Source organism: Dasypus novemcinctus, chromosome 30, assembly GCF_030445035.2.
Source record: "Dasypus novemcinctus isolate mDasNov1 chromosome 30, mDasNov1.1.hap2, whole genome shotgun sequence".
Lineage (NCBI taxonomy): Eukaryota > Metazoa > Chordata > Mammalia > Cingulata > Dasypodidae > Dasypus > Dasypus novemcinctus.
Genome location: NC_080702.1, coordinates 18,459,951 through 18,478,982, shown reverse-complemented (window position 1 = coordinate 18,478,982; position 19,032 = coordinate 18,459,951). Strand labels below are relative to the sequence as shown.

General features: G+C 38.3%; 1 pseudogene; it reads left to right on the top strand.

The window, feature by feature from the left end:
* The first annotated feature begins 8,164 nt into the window (after nucleotides 1–8,164).
* Nucleotides 8,165–9,792, top strand: LOC101440860 (mitochondrial fission factor pseudogene; annotated as a pseudogene).
* Nucleotides 9,793–19,032: the final 9,240 nt, after the last annotated feature.

Below are 19,032 nucleotides of genomic sequence, written 5' to 3'. Positions count from 1 at the left end.
AATGATTCCTTTTCATCTTTTATTATCTTTTTTTAAGATACGTAGATCACATAAAGTGTTACATTAAAAAGTTAAGAGGTTCTAATATGCCCCCACTCCCCACACCCACCACTCCTCCCACATCAACAACCTCTTTCATCAGTGGGGCACATTCATTGCATTTGATGAATATGTTTTGGAGCACTGCTACACAACATGGATTATAGTTTACATTGTAGTTTATACTCCCTTATAATTCCACTTTCAGCCAGCTGTACAGAATACAGATGGGTGTCAAAATATCCATCTATTTCATTTTGTAGCACATATTTAATAATCAATAAAGCACCTCTGAATTTCAAAATATTAAGTGGTTAGAACTAGCTCACATGAACAATAAAAAGTATAGAAATTCTGCTCAGCAAAATTAAGTAATTCTTATGTTTTTAACTTTTAAAGTATTTTCTATATTTAATACTACTTATGTCTTCATCTGTGTTTTAACAGGCATGCTTTATTACTTGTTAATTGTTGATAATTGGCCTTATGGGAAATTTCTGGAGAAATGATCCTCCAATACATTATTCTGATAGGTGAAGTTATTAGTAAATATGAGCTAAAATAAATTGAAATATGTGTAAACAAAAGTATTCCTGCAAAAATTCACAGAGGGGTTCAACTATGGCAGGGTGCAGTTGCTTGGATAAAGAATTTATGATTGTATATTTTCTTCTAGGAGTTTTATAGTTCTAGATTTTTACATTTAGGTTTTTGACCTATTTTGAGTTAATTTAAGTTCTCAAGGTAGGTGGTGGTTTCTTGGCCCTTACACCCAAAACACAAGCAATGAAAGAAAAAATAGATAAATAGGACTTAAGACTTCCTCAAAATGAAACACTTTTGTGTTTCAAACAAATTTTTAAGAAGGTGAAAATGGAGACTATTCAATGGGAGAAAATTTTCAGTAACCACATATCCAACAACAAGAGTTTTATTTCCATGTTATATCAAATGATCACATAACTTAATGACAGAAATAAAAAAAACCTAATTAAAAATGGGCAAAAGACTTGAATAGACATTTTTTCTAAGAAGAAATACAAATGACCAATATAGCTCATGAAAAGATGTCCACAATACTAGCAATTAGGAAATGCTGATCAAAAGTACAACGAGATAATGTTTCTTGCCTTATATAATGATAACTTAAAAACATAGAAAGCTATGTGTGCTGGAGAGGATGTGGAGAAATATGAACACTCCTTCACTGTTGCTGGGAATGTTAATGGTGCTGCCTCTGAGGAGGATGATTTGATGGTGTCTCAGGAAGCTAAATATAGAACTGCCTTCTGCCTCAGCCATCCTACTTCTAGGAATATATACAGAAGGACTGAAAGCAAGGATGTTAACAGATATTTGCACACCCGTGTTCATAGTGATAATAATGACAATTGCTAAAAGTGGGAAACATTAAATGCCAATCAACTGATGAATGGATAAAAAATGTGATATATACATACTATGGAATACTATTTGGGTGTAAGAAGAAATGAAATCAGGATTCATGTGACAACAAGGATGAACCTTGATGATATTATGTTGAGTGAAATAAGAGAAAAGGATGAATATTGTATGTTCTAAGTGATATAGACTAAATACAATTAGTAAACTTAAGGAATTGCCTTATAGAGTATAGGTTAATGGGAGACAGAATGCTGGTTAAGAAGGGGAGATGATACTGAATGTATGTAGAATATTTAATAAGGTCAATTGTAAATATACTGTAAAGGATAGATTGATATTAGTACATTATAATGACTATTACACACGCTGCTTATTTATAACTTGAGTTTGTAGTTGAAAGATGTAGTCTAGGGAGGTTAATGTTAATTGAATGGCAGTATTAGGGTAATCTAGGGGTTGTATAAAATAACGATTTTGGTGGTAGATGAGGATTGTGGTTAATACTATAAGTACAAGAAAGTTCTCCAACTACAAGATGCTAAGAATTTGTTGATAAATAGGAACAATACAGCTAAGATAATTTGTAGCCTATAGTTACCAGTAAAAAAAAAAAAAAAAAAAAAAAGAATGATTGCTACTAACAGCAGGGAGCTGGAAACAGCCACAAATGCTTTTGTTTGTTATCACTTGTGCAAAAGTCCTTTAGTTTAAAACAGCTCCATCCACTTTAACCCTTCCCCTAATCATAAACCCTTCACTAACAGAGTAGTGAAGATTTGTATATCTTTGTTCAGGCATCAACATTCAGTGGAAACAGCTTGTCCAGTCCTGCCACCCTGCCTCTGAACATTGCCTCAGACATTACAATATGAAATACAAATTTCTGAAGTCTAACCCAAAAATTCTTGGGCAAAAGCCACCCCCCCAAATATATATATTTATATTAGTGCCTCTCTGTATATAGGGAGGAATTAATTAATTACAAAACCCAGCCACTTAACTGTGTTTAAGTGTAGATTTCTTGTGCCATCACTAACTTGCTGGACAAATTAGTCGTCCAACCACTACCACAAGTGGTGCCCTATGTGAGGAAAATCTGAATAACCAGACTATGAAATCAACATGTGAAGCAGTTTCAGTTTGGACTACATTCTTTTTTATTATTTTTTTGCTTTTTTCTTTTGCTTTTTTAAATTGTACTTTTTGGAAGATACGTAGATCACAAAAAATGTTACATTAAAAAATATAAGAGGTTCCCATATACCCCACACACACCCCAAGCCACTCCTCCCATATCAACAACCTCTTTTATCATTGTGGCACATTCATTGCATTTGGTGAATACATTTTGGAGCATTGCTACACCACATGGATAATAGTTTACATTGTAGTTTACACTCTCCACCAGTATAATCAGTGGGTAATGGCAGGATATATAATGTCCAGCATCTGTCCCTGCAACATCATTTATGACAACTCCAAGTCCCAAAAATGCCCCCACATCACACCTCTTCTTTCCTCTCCCTTTCCTCAACAACTACCGTGTCCACTTTCTCCCATCAATGCTACAATTTCTTCCATTACTACATTCTCATCCCAATGTAAGGGACAGCAAACAGTGGAATAACTGTCCACATCTTTAGAATCAACAGAGCAATATGGGCAATATTCTTCACCAAAAAAGTGAAATTCTCTTCCCAAAAAGCAATGGGTATATCTGCATACTTTGCAACAACTTTTTAAAACCATCAAATTAAGGAAAGTCAATTGGTTACAATTATTACAAACCATTTCTGTGTTCTTTCTTTATATCCCAGAATAGGGAACCCTAGATTAAAAGCTATTGGAGCAGATAGGATGTCAGTTGAAGAAGAAATATGAGCAGGGGGACAAAGTGCCAATGTCTGCCACCCTGGTGTCTTGGAGTTTGGTTTGTACAGCCCTGTATCCTCTCCATACCCCTTCCAGGAGGCAGAGGTGCTAGGCCCCCGGGGTTCCTTCTGCTTCTCCATGACAGAATCTGGAGTCTCATAAAATTATCAATACAACTGCCACTACCACCTCCAGCACCTGCCCCAGAGGATCCAGGGGATAAAACATTCTGGATGACTTACCTCCTCCAGTCCCACCCTCATTAGATGCTATCCCTTCAAATATTCCAACTGAATTTCCACAACCACTCCATCCATCATGGAAGAATATCCTAAAGAAGCAGTAAAAAAGGGAGATATCAGTGCTTTTCCAGCAGTAGTAGTTGCCAGACAACAAAGGTTTGAAACCCTGCCTTATGAAGTATAGCAGGAGATCCATCATAGCATCCATGAGAATGGACCATATAGTAATTTCACCATGGATATCTTGGGCAATGTAGCTATAGAGTATCAGATGTGCCCATGGGATTGGAAGAAGCTTGTAAAAACTATTGTTGCCCCCATTCAGTATGCAGTATGTATGACTGAATTTCAGGACAAAAGCATGCAATTGGCAATGTCAAATCTCCAAAATCAAATTCTATTTCTGAACTTTAAACCTATCATTACTATTTTATTTTCCTATTATTTGAATTTGGCAATACAATAGGCTTCATTTTTGAAGAAGTTTTAGACCACAGATTGTTTCAACTATGGCAGGGTAGGAACTCTGGTGTGGGGTGTTATTGATAGGGTCACATGCTTGGGAGGGAGTTATCCAGGGCATGTATGTAGGGTGTGATGGTTAGACTATTGGGTCAATTTGGCCAGGTAATTGTCCCCAGATGTTTGTCAAGCAAGCACTGGGTTAACTGTAATATAGGGGTATTTATGGACTTCAGTCGCCATTGACTTTACTGCAGTGGTAAATCATAGATAGCTGGTTATAATTCCATCAGTCAGGGAGATTGCCATCAGCAGTGAGTGATGCTTAACTCAGTCAGTTGAATCCCTTAAAAGGGGAGGTGATTCCAGAATTGAGAGAGAATTTCCCAGCTTATCTCTGGACAGCCAAAGTCTCCCAGAACTGGTCAAGAATCTTCATTGAACTTTCATCAGAAATCCTGGTTTCAGTGTGCCTGTGGAACTTGAAATTGTGCATCCCCAGGGCTGCATGAGAGACTCTGATAAGTCTTTTACTACTGACAGATATCTCTTATTGATTCTGTTTCCCTAGAGAACCTTGATAAATTCATAGGGTATATTAAAAAGACATTCAGAAACACACAAAACACAGTCTAATGAGATAGAGGGAGGAAAAGAAAAGGAATCAATGTGGAATTTTTTTATCTGACTTCTGCTTCAGATTACTCATTATAGTATACAGAAACACTCGAATTTTGTAGAGTAAATCTGCCACTTTGCTTATATAGTGTATTATTTCTAGTAGTTTTGTGGTGAATTTTCTAAGTAAAGATCATAACACCATTGAGTAAGGAAAGTTTTGCTTCTTCCTTTCATACCTGGGTGACTTATATTCCTTTTTCTTGCCTAATTGCTCTAGCTGGAACTCCTAGCATATTATTGAATGTGAGTGGAGACAATGGAACTTATTGTTTTATTGCTGATGTCAGAAGAAAAGCTTTCATGTTTACCCTTGAAGTACAACATTAGCTGTGTGTTTTTCATATATGCACTTTATCATATTGAGAATATTTCCAACTATTCCTAACTCTTGGATTGTTTTTATCAAGAATCAATGTTGTCTTTACATGCTGAGTTTGGCTTCGAGACTGTGGCCAGTCTCGAAGCCAAACTCAGCATGTAAATGCAATGCCTTCCCCCCAGCGTGGGACATGACACCCGGGGATGAGCCTCCCTGGCACCGAGGGACCACTATCAACTACCAACTGATGATGCAACTGGAAAATGACCTTATACGGAAGGTTCAATGTGGATCAGCAGAATATCCCTGTCTACATAAAATAACATGACTTTAAAATGCTGTTTGAACTAAAGTAAGGGGGAAATGGAAAAGAGAAATGAGTTTATATGGCTACGAGTTTCTAAAAAAGAGTCTGGAGGCTGGCAGAAGGATTGCCCTCATGCACAACTGAGCAGAGTCAGAGAGACAGATAAAGCAGATACAACCCCCAGATATCGGTTCCTTCGAGGGCTAAAGAGACCCATGGGAGTTATGGTCATGGCCGATGGGGTTAACTACCAGGTCAGATGGCCCCTTTTTGGAACTGGTGTTTATGTGTGATGAATCTGGACTCAGATGGGATCTTCCTTCATAAGACTTTCATGCTAATGTGCTGGAGGTGCAGTTAACGTTGGGGTTTAAGATATATTTAGGGGATTTGAATCTCTGGACTGACAATGTGATAGCCAGGTCCTGAGCCTCAACAGACTCCAGCACCTACAATCTGATTTATTGGACTTACCACACTCAGCTAAGATGGAGTTGAAGAAGGACAACCACCACACCATGGAGCCTAGAGTGATTACAACTGAAAGTGGGAGGATTGCATCCAGCATCCATGTGGAATCTGAGCCTCCTCTTGACATAGAGGTGCAATGGACACAACCAATCCAATGTCCACATAGAAGAGGTGGCATTGGATTGGGAAAAGTGGACATGGTGGCTGATGGGTATGGGGAAAGGCAGGAAGAGATGAGAGGTGGAGGCTTTGGGACATGGAGCTGCCCTGGATGGTGCTTCAGAGGCAATCACCGGACATTGTAAATCCTCACAGGGCCCACTGGATGGAATGGAGGAGAGTATGGGCCATGATGTGGACCATTGACTATGAGGTGCAGAGGTGCCCAAAGATGTACTTACCAAATCCAATGGATGTGTCATGATGATGGGAACGAGTGTTGCTGGGGGGGGGGGGGGGAGAGGTGGGGTGGGGGGGGTGGGGTTGAATGGGACCTCACATATATATTTTTAATGTAATATTATTACAAAGTCAATAAAAAAAATAAATTAAAAAAAAAAAAAGAATCAATGTTGTCTTTTGGTGAATCCCTTTTCTACATCTATTCAGATGCAATTTTCTATTCAATTTTTTAATATTGTGGATTACACTGATTGATTTATGTTGAACCACCATTTCATACCTGGTATAAAACCCAATTGGTTATGATGTGTAATTTTTTTCCTTCTCTTCCACCCCCTGCCCTGTGATTTGGCTGTGTCCATTTGCTATGGGATTTTTCATGTTTATTTCTCTTGTTGTCTTCTCTTCTTGTTTTCTCTTGTAAGATTCACCAGGATTCGATCCTGGGGACCTCTGATATGGAGAGAGTTTCACTTTCACCTGCACCAACTCAGGTGCATCTTGCTTTGATTATTCCTTTTGTCTCTCTTCTGTTGCATCATCATTTTGCTGCATGGCTTCCCACATGGGTACCAGCTCACCACACAGGCACTTTCTCACCATGTGGGCACTTACCATGCAGGCACTGGCTCACCACGTAGACATGCTGTACCAGAATGTCTCAGGACTTGAACGTGGGTATTCCCATATGGTAGGTGGAAGCCCAGTCACTTAAGCCACATCTACTTGCTTGATGTGTAATTTTTAAATGCATTTTTAGATTCAGATAAAAAGTATTTTGCTGATGACTTTACATCAATATTCATTAGGGAGACTGACTTGCAATTTTCTTTTCTTGTAATATCTTTCTTTGACTTTGGTATTAGGGTGATTTTGGCTTCATAGAATGTGTTTGATAGCCTTCCTCCCTGTTCAGTTTTTGGAAGTGTTTGATCAAGATTATTATTAGATCTACTTTACATTATTAGGAGAATTCATCTGTGAAATTATCTGATTATGGACTTCCCATTTTAGGAAAGTTTTTGATGTCTATTTCAATTTGAGTACTTGTTATGATTTGTTGAGGTCTTCTACTATTTCTGGGATCATTTTAAGTTGTTCCTGTGTTTCTAGGAATTTGCCCAGAACATCAATGCTGTTTAGTTTGTTAACATACAGTTGTTCCTAGTATTTACTTGTGATCTCCCTTATTTCTCCAAAGTCAGTGACAATATCTCCCTCATTTTTAAATTTTATTTATTTATAACTTCTTTTTTTTTCAATCCAGTCAAATTTTTATCTTCTCAGAGAACTGGATTTTTGTTCTGTTGGTTCCCTTGTTTTTTCCTCCATTTTATTTATATCTCCTGTTATCTTTATTAGTTCTCTCCCACTTGATTTGGCAATGGCTTGCTGTACTTTTTCTAGATCTCAGGTAAGCAGTAAGGTCTTTGACTTTAGCTCTTTAACATTCAGCATTGTAAATTTCCCTTGCAGTATGGGCTTTTCTGTATACTATAAATTTTGATGTGTTGTGTTCTCATTTTCATTTTTCTAGAAATTTTTAAAATTTTTTCTTGTGATTTCTTCTTTGACCCAATGATTATTTAAAAGTGTACTGATTGGAGAGCAGATGTAGTTAAAGCGGTTGAGGACTCTCACATGGGAGGTAAGGTTCAGTACCCAGTGCCTCCTAAAGAAGACAAACAATGAGCAGATATTGAGCCAATGTTGAGCAAAAACCAAAAGCAGACAAGAGAAAACAATGTGCAGACAATGAGCAGAACCAAATGAGCAGGGATCAGATGTGCCTCAAGAAGTTGAATGCAGGGAAGGGGCCAGCGCCGGCGGTTCTTGCGTCTTTCCCGGCCCGCTGCGGGCCGCTCCGGCCGGTGCTTTGCCCGGGCGCCTTCGTGCGCTCGGGACGTTGCGCTTCGTGCGCAACGGCCTTTGAGAGCGCCCCGGGAGCCGGCGGGCGGCGGCCCTCGCCGGGGACCCTCAAGCGGGCCCAGGGGAACAAAAGTGGCTCTAAATCCATCACATACACGTTGACACAAGTTAAAGGATTTAATATGAAGCCCAGGAGCAGATAATGCCAAATAGCAAGCAGTAGTTGGTACACATTTGGTGAGTGGGGCAGCATTTCCTTCTCCCACTGCTGCTGAGATGGCGGAAATTAGTCGAATTCAATATGAAATGGAATACACCGAAGGTATTAGTCAGCGAATGAGGGTCCCAGAAAAATTAAAGGTAGCACCACCAAATGCTGACATGGAACAAGGATTCCAAGAAGGAGTTGCAAATGCTAGTGTAATTATGCAGGTTCCAGAGAGGATTGTTGTAGCAGGAAATAATGAAGATGTTCCATTTTCAAGACCAGCAGATCTTGACCTTATTCAGTCAACTCCCTTTAAACCTCTGGCGCTAAAAACACCACCTCGTGTACTTACACTAAGTGAAAGACCGCTAGATTTTCTGGATTTAGAAAGACCTCCTCCAACCCCTCAAAATGAAGAAATCCGTACAGTTGGCAGGCTGAAAAGAGAGCGCTCTATGAGTGAAAATGCTGTTCGCCAAAATGGACAACTGGTCAGAAATGATACCATACCTGTGTTGCGTGGTGGGTCTGCTGCCGCCACTTGTAATCCTCATCATGACAACGTCAGGTATGGCATTTCAAATATGGATACTTCAATTGAAGGAACTTCAGATGACATGGCTGTTGTAGATGCAACTTCATTAAGACGACAGATAATCAAGCTAAACAGACGTCTACAACTTCTAGAAGAGGAGAACAAAGAACGTGCTAAAAGAGAAATGGTCATGTATTCAATTACTGTAGCATTCTGGCTGCTTAATAGCTGGCTCTGGTTCCGCTGCTAGAGGTAACCTCAGCTTTCAAGAATATTTGTCTCAACAGCTGGAAATATAAAGAATTTGCAAACTTCTTTGTTTCTGTCTTTGCATTGTATGCTGTTTTATAGTCCAGATCCTAAAAATGTGTTTCTTCCAGAAAGGAAGGGGAGGGGAAAGGACTTAGATTTGTAGAAGTGAAGTTATGTTCTGCCACTCAGCTGTATGCACTTCCAACCAGTTCTACAGAAAAACTGACTTAAAATTCTCCCTTTGCCTGTTTTGTAAATAGGTGCCAGTTGTTTTTGAAAGGAATTCGTTCTTTGCCTCATCATTAGTTTTACACAACTAATTTTCTGAGTGGAGGAGAGAATGAATAGAGAATAGATTTAGAGAATATCTGTAAAAGAAAAACACTCTTTATTTTGTCTTGTTTCTCAAACACTGTTAGAGTGAACATTTTGATTATGGACATTTTTGCATCTGCAGCTCAACATGAACACTTTTGAAGTCATAGTTTGAGGTCAGGTGTAAGAAAACAAGCCACCTAATAGTTCATGATTATCTTCATTAAGCACTTGTACAGATTAAATTAAAATAGTTCCTAACATTTCAGCAGTCATCTAATATGTGCGCATATTATTTTCATTTTAGTTTTGCAGATGGTTTTCTATAAAATAATGTTTTTACTAAGTCTATGTGTGAATGATTTTTAAAACTACAGAATAAGGTACAAACGTAGTATATTTAATAAACTGTCAAGCAAAAAAAAAAAAAAGAAGTTGAATGCAAGCCTCTCACATGGGACGTTCTTGGTTCAGCTCCTGGTGACTAAGAAAAAAATAAATACTATGATCAGCAAAAGTGATTTCTATCATTTCAATGTTTTTAAACTTAATGAATTATGTCATTGGTCCCAACATATAGCCTAACATAGAGAAAGCTCCATGAGCACATGAGAAGAATGTACATCCTTCTGTTTTGTAGCGTACTGCTTTTATCAGTCAGGCAAAAGGGTACTGATGCCAAGTACAAGAAATTTGTTAGCTTTTATAAAGGGTATTTATTTGGGGTAGGTGCTTACAGTAATAAGGCCCTAATGAGTTCAACTCAAGGTTACTTAAAAAGTAGTTTCTCACCCTAAGTCAGTTGCTATATGTTGATATAGTTGGCAGGTGATGACTGTGAGGATTAAGTCTTCTTCTTTCCTCTTCAGACTCTGTGGTCTCAGCTTCTTCCAATCTCAGCTGGAGGTGAGCATAAGACTCATCACTTTTCCCAGGGCTCATTTCTTTCTGTGCTCACCTGCTCTGGACTCTTCACAAGGTCAGCTGTAAACTGTCAAGCACATCTCTCTTTCCAGGGACACAGTATCCTGTTGAATGAGCTCTCTCTCTTCCTCCATGTTCTTCTTCTCTGTGTGTAGTTATAGGTGAGAGGCTGTTTTATCAGAACAAGGTAGCTTGGTTTTAATGCTGAGTCATACTCCAATGACATGACTGAACCCAAACCCTAATCTTAACCTAATTTAATCAGACATCTCAACTAAATCTAATAAGATCAAATGGTGTAACATGCATAGAAATATAACACTTTACAAAAATGATCAGTAATCAATAACTTGTTTGAAATTCATCTATAATATCAACCAGTCACAAAGCTCTATAAATATCTTATGGGTCTAGTTCATTTATATTACAATTCAAGTCCTCTATTTCCTTATTTATGCTTTGCTCAGATATTTTCTCCAAAGTGAAGTGTGGTGTGTCGAAGTCTCTAAATATTATTGAAGAGATGTCTATTCCTAACTTCAGTTTTGCCAGTGTGTGTCAATGACTTTGGGGCACTAAATTTAGATACATAAATAATTCCACTTATAATGATGCCTAAAAAAATAAACTATTTGGGAATAAACTTAGCCAAGTTTTTAAAGGACCTGTATTTAGAAACAAGAAAGAATTGCTCAAAGAAACCAAAGTTGACCTCAAGAAATATAAAGCATTCCATGTTCATGGGTTGGAAGCATAAATATCTTCAAAATGTCAATTTTATTCAAGATGTTCTACAGATTTATTGACATCATGATAAAAATTCTATCAGCCTTATTTATAGAACTGGAAAGCAGAATTATCAAGTTTATCTGAAAGGATAAGGGTCTGAATAAGTAAAAATATCTTTAAAAAAGAAAGTTGGAGGACACTCACTTTTTGGCTTTAAAGCATATTACTTAGCTATAGTGGTAATAGCAATATGGTACTGGCATAAAAATATACAGATTGAGCAATGAAATATAACAGAGAATTTGGAAATAGATCCTCACATCTATGGTCAAGTGTGCTGTCACACTTACCAGCTGGGTCAGAAAAACCTATTCAACAAATGGTGCTGTGAAAACTGGATATCTATATCCAAAAGAAAGAAAGGGGACCCTTATCTCACACCTTAAAAATGAACACAGAAAAGATCAAGAACCTAATGATAGAAACTAAAATAATTAAACTCATAGGAGAATATGTAAGGAAGGATATTCAAGATATTGTGGATGGTGTTGATTATTTGGATCTTACACCAAAAGTACAGGAGGGAACAAAAAAAATAGGTAAATAGGACTGTCTTATAAATAAACATTTAAAAAAATGATTTTTAGTATACATTTTAAAAAGATATTTAGATTACATAAATGTTACATAAAATATATAGGGGATTCCCATATGCCCTTCTCTCAACCCTTTCCCACATTTCTCCAAATTAATATATTTTATTAGTGTGGTGCATTTGTTATAATTAATAAATACATTTTGGACCATTGCCCCTAGGCATGGATTATAGCTTACATTGGTGTTGAGACTCTCCTGTACAAATTTGTAAGTTGTGATAAGATATATATAATGGCTATTTATCACTGCAATGTCATTCAGGACAATTCCCAAGTCCCCAAAATGTCCCCATGTTACACCTGTTTTTCCCTCTTCCTCCCATGGGAACCTTGAGTGGTCACTGCCTCCAAATCAATGATAAAAGTTATTCCATTGCTAGAATTACAATAAGAGTATAGCAGAAAGTCTACTACAGTCCATCATTGATTCTCCAAATCTGAGAAAGTCTACTACAGTCCATCATTGATTCTCCAAACCTGAGAATTCTGAGATGGTGATGCCTACTCCACCTCTAATTTTGATGAAGCTTTAGATACCATGGGCAGATGAACAGGACTCTCTTGCTTGCAGTTGCAGACTCTCTATTCCTTTCAATGGCCATTGTCCATCATCATCTACTTATTAATTGTCCTGGGTGATTCCAGTGAACTGGAAAGTAGATGTTCTAACTCTGTTGAGATTAAGGCCCAGCTGTCAAATGAAAGTTCCAAAGATTGAAGTCTTTTGGACATAAAACTGTCAACTCTAGCACTAACTATAAGTTCAAATGGAAGGGGCAGAAGGGCCACATGGAGGAAAATCACAACTGAGTGTAGCTCTGTCACACTGGGGCACATAAATTCCCAAGTAGTTTCCATTGGCAGGGCACCAAACTCCTGAGCTGTCTTCCCTGCCAATAGGATCTAGATGTTTCCACTATTAGAGAAAATATTCACTTTGACAGTCAATGTGATCCTGCCAAGATGTGCATGAGCATAACCTCTGGAATGACCTCCCAGCTCCCTTTGAAGTCTCTGAGCCATATAAACTCATTTGTCTTTACCTTTCCCTCTTTTGGTCAAGGACTTTTTCTAGTTGCCTTGTTAGTTGGTACTAGCTTTTAAGGAAGTTTAAATGAAAACCACAATGAGATATCATTTAAAATCATTAGACAAGTGGCTATTTTAAAAAAACTACAAGTAGTGAAGAGAATGTGGAGGAAAAGAAACGCTTATCCACTGTTGTCTGGAATGTAGAATGATGTAGTCACTGGGGAGGAAAGGTTGCAATTCCTCAGGAAGCTTAGTATAGAACTGCCATATAATCCAGCAATCCCACCATTGGTTATATAGCCAGAAGAGTTGAAAGCAGGCTGCCAAAGAGATACATGCACACCAACGTTCATAGAAGCATTAGTCAGTATTGCCAAAAGCTGGAAACAACCCAAATGTTCATGAACAGATGAATGGATAAGCAAACTGTGGTATATTCCTACAATGGAATATTACTCAACTGTAAGAAAGAAGTATTAAACACATGGGATAATATAGATGAATCTTGAAGACCTTATGTTGAGTGAAGCAAGCCAGGCACTGAAGGTCAAATATTAAATTATTTTTTTAAGAAGGTGAAAAAGTAGTCTATTCAATGGGAAATAAAACCTTCAGAAATCGCATATCTAACACAGGTTTGCTTTCCATGTTATATAACGATATCATACATCTCAATGACAAAGAGAAGCAAACCAAATTTTTAAAAAGACAAAGACTTAAATAGACATTTTTCCATGAGGAAATACAAATGGATAAAAAGCATATGATAAAATGTTCAACATCACTAGTTATTAGGGAAATACAAATGAAAACTACAATGAGATACTTGGACACCTTATAGAACAGCCATTAATTTTAAAAAAACCAGAAAACTTCAAGTTCTAGAGAGGATATGGGGAAAGAAGGTCCTCCTTCAATTTTGGTGGAAATGTAGGATGGTGAACCCTCTGTGGAAGATAGTTTAGTGGTAGCTCAACCAGCACAATATAAAATTGTCATAAGATCCAGGAATCCTGATACTAGGCATTTTCAGAAGAACTAAAAACAAGGATGTAAAATGGCATTTGAACACTCATATTCACAACGGTATTCTTCACAATTGCTAAAATAAGAAACTAGCACAAGTGTCCTTCAACCGATGAATGGATAAATTAAGTATAGTATATATATAAGATGGAATATTGTTCAGCTGCAAGAAAAAATGAAATTGGGATATATATGACAACAAGACTGAATCATGAAGACTTCCCTTGTTGATGAAATAAACCAGACACAAAAGCAAAAATTTTGTGTGGCCTCCCAGCATGAACTGAATAGGATGACCAAGCTCACAAAAGTTAAGCTCTACGATATAGGTTATTGTGCAATAGAATGGGGTTTGAAACTGAGAGCTGATGCTTAATGTATACAGAATATTTAATAAAGTATTGTAAGACAGTTTGGAAATGAATAGATTTGATGGCAACACATTATAGTGAGTTTCAATAAAACTGCTGATTTATAAATGAGATTGTCCCTGAAATAGGTAGTCTGTGGGTTTAAATGTCAATTGAAGAGAAGCCAGAAAATAATATAGGGAATTCACAATGCTACAACCTGCATGGTGCAGTTGCAGCTGAACAAGGTCTGCAAAGTCACAAGGAGGGGTTAGGTGAGAGGGTGAGGAAATGCAAAACACAAAATAGCAGGGGCCAGGTGGTCCATAAGGAGCTGCAGCAGTGCAACAGCTACCTCAGGCACCCAGCTTGATTAGTAGTTTATTTTATACCCTTAGTACAAACAGTGCATTCAGCAGTTCTCACGGGAAGCTCTTGTTTCTATGTCGTTACAATGCACAAGTTATTCTTTGTTATTATTAGCCCTCTGATAACAAAGTTTTCTTAGACTTCTTATCCATACTCAGCATAGTTTATTTAATACATAACCTTGGCCAAGGGTGCCTCCTTCTTTATCTACATTCTTGAGGGGTGCCTCCTTCTTTATCTACATTCTTTCTGTGAATGTTGGAGCCTGCGTTACAGGCCAGGGGACCCTGCTTTGCAGAACTCACCATATATCCCCCTTTTTTGTTATAAACTAAGAAAAAGACTGCCAGCTATGAATGTGCCTGTCTTAGATTGACTTCCTCTGAGGCTCTTACCTGTCATTGACTACCAGCCAGTGAGTACAGTAAATTTGTCCTAGGCAGCTCTTTTTCATGGGGGGTATTCACATCTTATTATGCCACAAGGCTTTTTGAGTTAGACTTAACTGGGTGCTTTCAGTTTGCATGCAATATATTTGCCATAGTAAATGTGCACAGATTATAGGCAATAGGTACCAGAGAAGTAACAAAAGACAGGCCAGGCCAGGGCTAATAAATACCAAAGTTGTGACAAGGGGCAAAATTATGAAAACTGTTTAACAGACCATAAGCAATAGCTTCAGGATTTAAGATAGTGAGATGAACCAAGTGAAGGGCTAGGATTTCATAATGCAGGCTCTGTAAATCTATGCTAATATTTTCTTGATTTCAAATCCCTTGAAAATGGAGGTGGACAGTAGTCCAATTCCACCTTATATCATTGAATAATACAGGGGTAACACAAACAAAAACATATTGAGGATGACACTGTAAATGCATTTGATATAGTAAAGTGTCAAGTTGATTACCCAAGAAGATTACAATTTCTTCTAAAGCATTAAGTTTTTGTTCCAATTTGTGATCAATCTGTTCCTGGTCATGAAAGGCTACAGAAGTATTATGTGCTAAGGAATTAACAAAATGTGTGTTTTGAATACTCTAAGAAAGCTCAAGTCCAGCAGTAATGGAGCATACAATGACTGTTAAAAGTGTGATAATGCTGGCCACAATTAAACCTAAGACTCGAGGGCACTGGGGGTCTAATTGTTATTGGATAATTTGCAGTACTCTCTCTCCAGTGTCACTATACCAGGGGAAGCATAAAAAAAGTAGACTGCTGGACTATCAAGAGATCATCAACCCAATTAGCAGTAGTAACATCGTTAAATCACAATGCAAACAATGCACATAAAAATACCCTTCTACCTTTGAAATGTTAACAGTTCCTGCTACAATAGTATACAGGGATGGCACACAGGCCCTAAGTCCATAAGCAGACACAAGCTGCAAGTTTGTAGTTCCAGGATTTGTAATGTTAATATGATGTGTGGCAGCTACCAATTGCCAAAGTTCTCACTGGAGTACTCATTGTGGGCTGATGAAGCCATTGCTCACAAAACCTCCTCCTGACATGAAATGGAAGTGTGTGTGTGTGATCAACGTGATGTGCCCAGGTATATAATGCCATATGGACTCGAGTGATGTTATGCATATGTCCTGATGCAGTGTCTGTAATAATGAAAACATACCTCATCCCTCTCAAGAGCAGGAGGGGTCCGATGTTACAGTCATTGGAGTGAGCATAAAGGACACTCATGGGTGATGTTCATGAGCTGGTTTCAGCCGGGTTTCTTATGATGCACACGATTGATTTTTTATATTGTACTTTTGGCTCTTTCCCAGAATTATGATTAAAACCTGAAGGGTACTTGTTTAGAATGATGCTTTTGCCACAAACCCCACCCAAAGCCAATATTAGTGCTGGCCACATCCAATTCACAGGCTAAGTCAATGTCCACTTTCTTCCTCCCCCTTTTAAAAAATTTTTATAGCAGCCTGCTGGAGGGCCTTTAGTTCCCATGAAGGACCTTTTTTCAATTAACACATAACAATGTTTTTAATATCTAAGTGAGGGATAAAAGATTTTTAGTTGAGGGTTCAACAGTGAGCCCCAGATGCTAATGACTATGCTTGTGAGCTGATAAACCCAAAATAAGAACAAGGCCTAGAGCAACTTTGTGCCTGGGAATTTCCTTCTGTCAGCCTTCATGTTACTCAAATGTGGCCAGTCTCGAAGCCAAACTCAGCATGTAAATGCAATGCCTTCCCCCCAGCGCGGGACATGACACCCGGGGATGAGCCTCCCTGGCAACGAGGGACCACTATCAACTACCAACTGATGATGCAACTGGAAAATGACCTTATACGGAAGGTTCAATGCGGATCAGCAGAATATCCATGTCTACATAAAATACCATGACTTTAAAATGCTGTTTGACCTAAAGTAAGGGGGAAATGGAAAGGAGAAATGAGTTTATATGGCTACGAGTTTCTAAAAAAGAGTCTGGAGGCTGGCAGAAGGTTTGCCCTCATGCACAACTGAGCAGAGTCAGAGAGACAGATAAAGCAGATACAACCCCCAGATATTGGTTCCTTTGAGGGCTAAAGAGACCCATGGGAGTTATGGTCATGGCCGATGGGGTTAACTACCAGGGCAGATGGCCCCTCTTTGGAAATGGTGTTTATGTGTGATGAATCTGGACTCAGATGGGATCTCCCTTCATAAGACTTTCATGCTAATGTGCTGGAGGTGCAGTTAATGTTGGGGTTTAAGATATATTTAGGGGATTTGAATCTCTGGACTGACAATGTGATAGCCAGGTCCTGAGCCTCAACAGACTCCAGCACCTACAATCTGATTTATTGGACTTACCACACTCAGCTAAGATGGAGTTGAAGAAGGACAACCACCACACCATGGAGCCTAGAGTGATTACAACTGAAAATGGGAGGATTGCATCCAGCATCCAGGTGGAATCTGAGCCTCCTCTTGACATAGAGGTGCAATGGACACAACCAATCCAATGTCCACATAGAAGAGGTGGCATTGGATTGGGAAAAGTGGACATAATGGACAAAGGGTATGGGGAAAGGCAGGAAGAGATGAGAGGTGGAGGCGTCTTCGGGACATGGAGCTGCCCTGGATGGTGCTTCAGAGGTAATCACCGGACATTGTAAATCCTCACAGGGCCCACTTGATGGAATAGAGGAGAGTATGGGCCATGATGTGAACCAATGTATATGAGGTGCAGAGGTGCCCAAAGATGTACTTACCAAATCCAATGGATGTGTCATGATGATGGGAACGAGTGTTGTTGGGGGGGGGGAGAGGGGGGGTGGGGGGGTGGGGTTGAATGGGACCTCACATATATATTTTTAATGTAATATTATTACAAAGTCAATAAAAAATAAAAAAATTTAAAAAAAAAAGATTTTTAGTATTCCAACAAATATTACAAAACTCTTAATATGAGAAAACATTTTATTTTATCAATTACAGCAAAGTATAGTTTTGTTTTACTCAACCAAATAACGTTTAAGAATTTGATAGAGCAGCAGGGTACTTGCAGCCTGTACCAATTGTTTGCCTATTTTAGGCTTTTAAGATCAAATACTATTGTCTCTAATGTTTATTTTACTTTTAAAAAGGATTACTGATTAAGGTAATATCAGTAGGGTTTCAGCCACAGATTTCTTCTACACAGCCAGATTTTTTACCACCAGGTCAAAAGATGGTGGGGCTACAAACATGGCCTTGGGGAAGCATTGTAAAATTTCATGGTTGGGTTTTCCACAGATCAGCGAATGCAGGCTGGCTTGACTTGTCTAAGAAGACACTAAAGAAAGTCTTAGCAAGTTTTAAAACAAAGTGTTAGGAACACAGTTGGATATTAATTTCTTGCAACAAAGTAATATTTTGGACTGCTACATACTGCAGTGGTATTACTTTACTTTATGATAAGAGGTTGTTTCTGTGACACATAATATTTTTTATAATAATTAAAACCATAATTAACCACATTGTACTTTTGTCTAATATTATGCTGAAGCATTGGTAAATTTATACACTCTTAAGTTTTCATATGAACTTTTTTCTCATACAACTTTAATTAACAGAGGGTTAAATAATCCTTTTAATTTTATAACACTTTTAAACACTTTCCATTCAACTTAGAATATGACAAATTTTTTGTCTTTTTTTTGTTACATTAAAAAAAAATATGAGGTCCCCATATATCCCCCACCCCCTCACCCCACTCCTCCTCCCATAACAACCACCTCCTCCATTATCATGAGACATTCATTGCATTTAGTGAATACAACTCTGAGCACCACTGTACCTCATGGTCAATAGTCCACACCATTGCCCACACTCTCCCACAGTCCACCCAGTGGGCCATGGGAGGACATACAATGTTCTTGTAGCACCACCCAGGACAACTCCAAGTCCCAAAAATGCCTTCACATCACATCTCTTCCTCCCATTCCCTACCCCCAGCAGCCACCATGGCCACTTTCTCCACACCAATGCCATATTTTCTTAGATTACTAATCACAATAGTTCATGAAGAGAATATCAGTAAGTCCACTCTAATCCATACTCTATTCCTCCATCCTGTGGACCTTAGA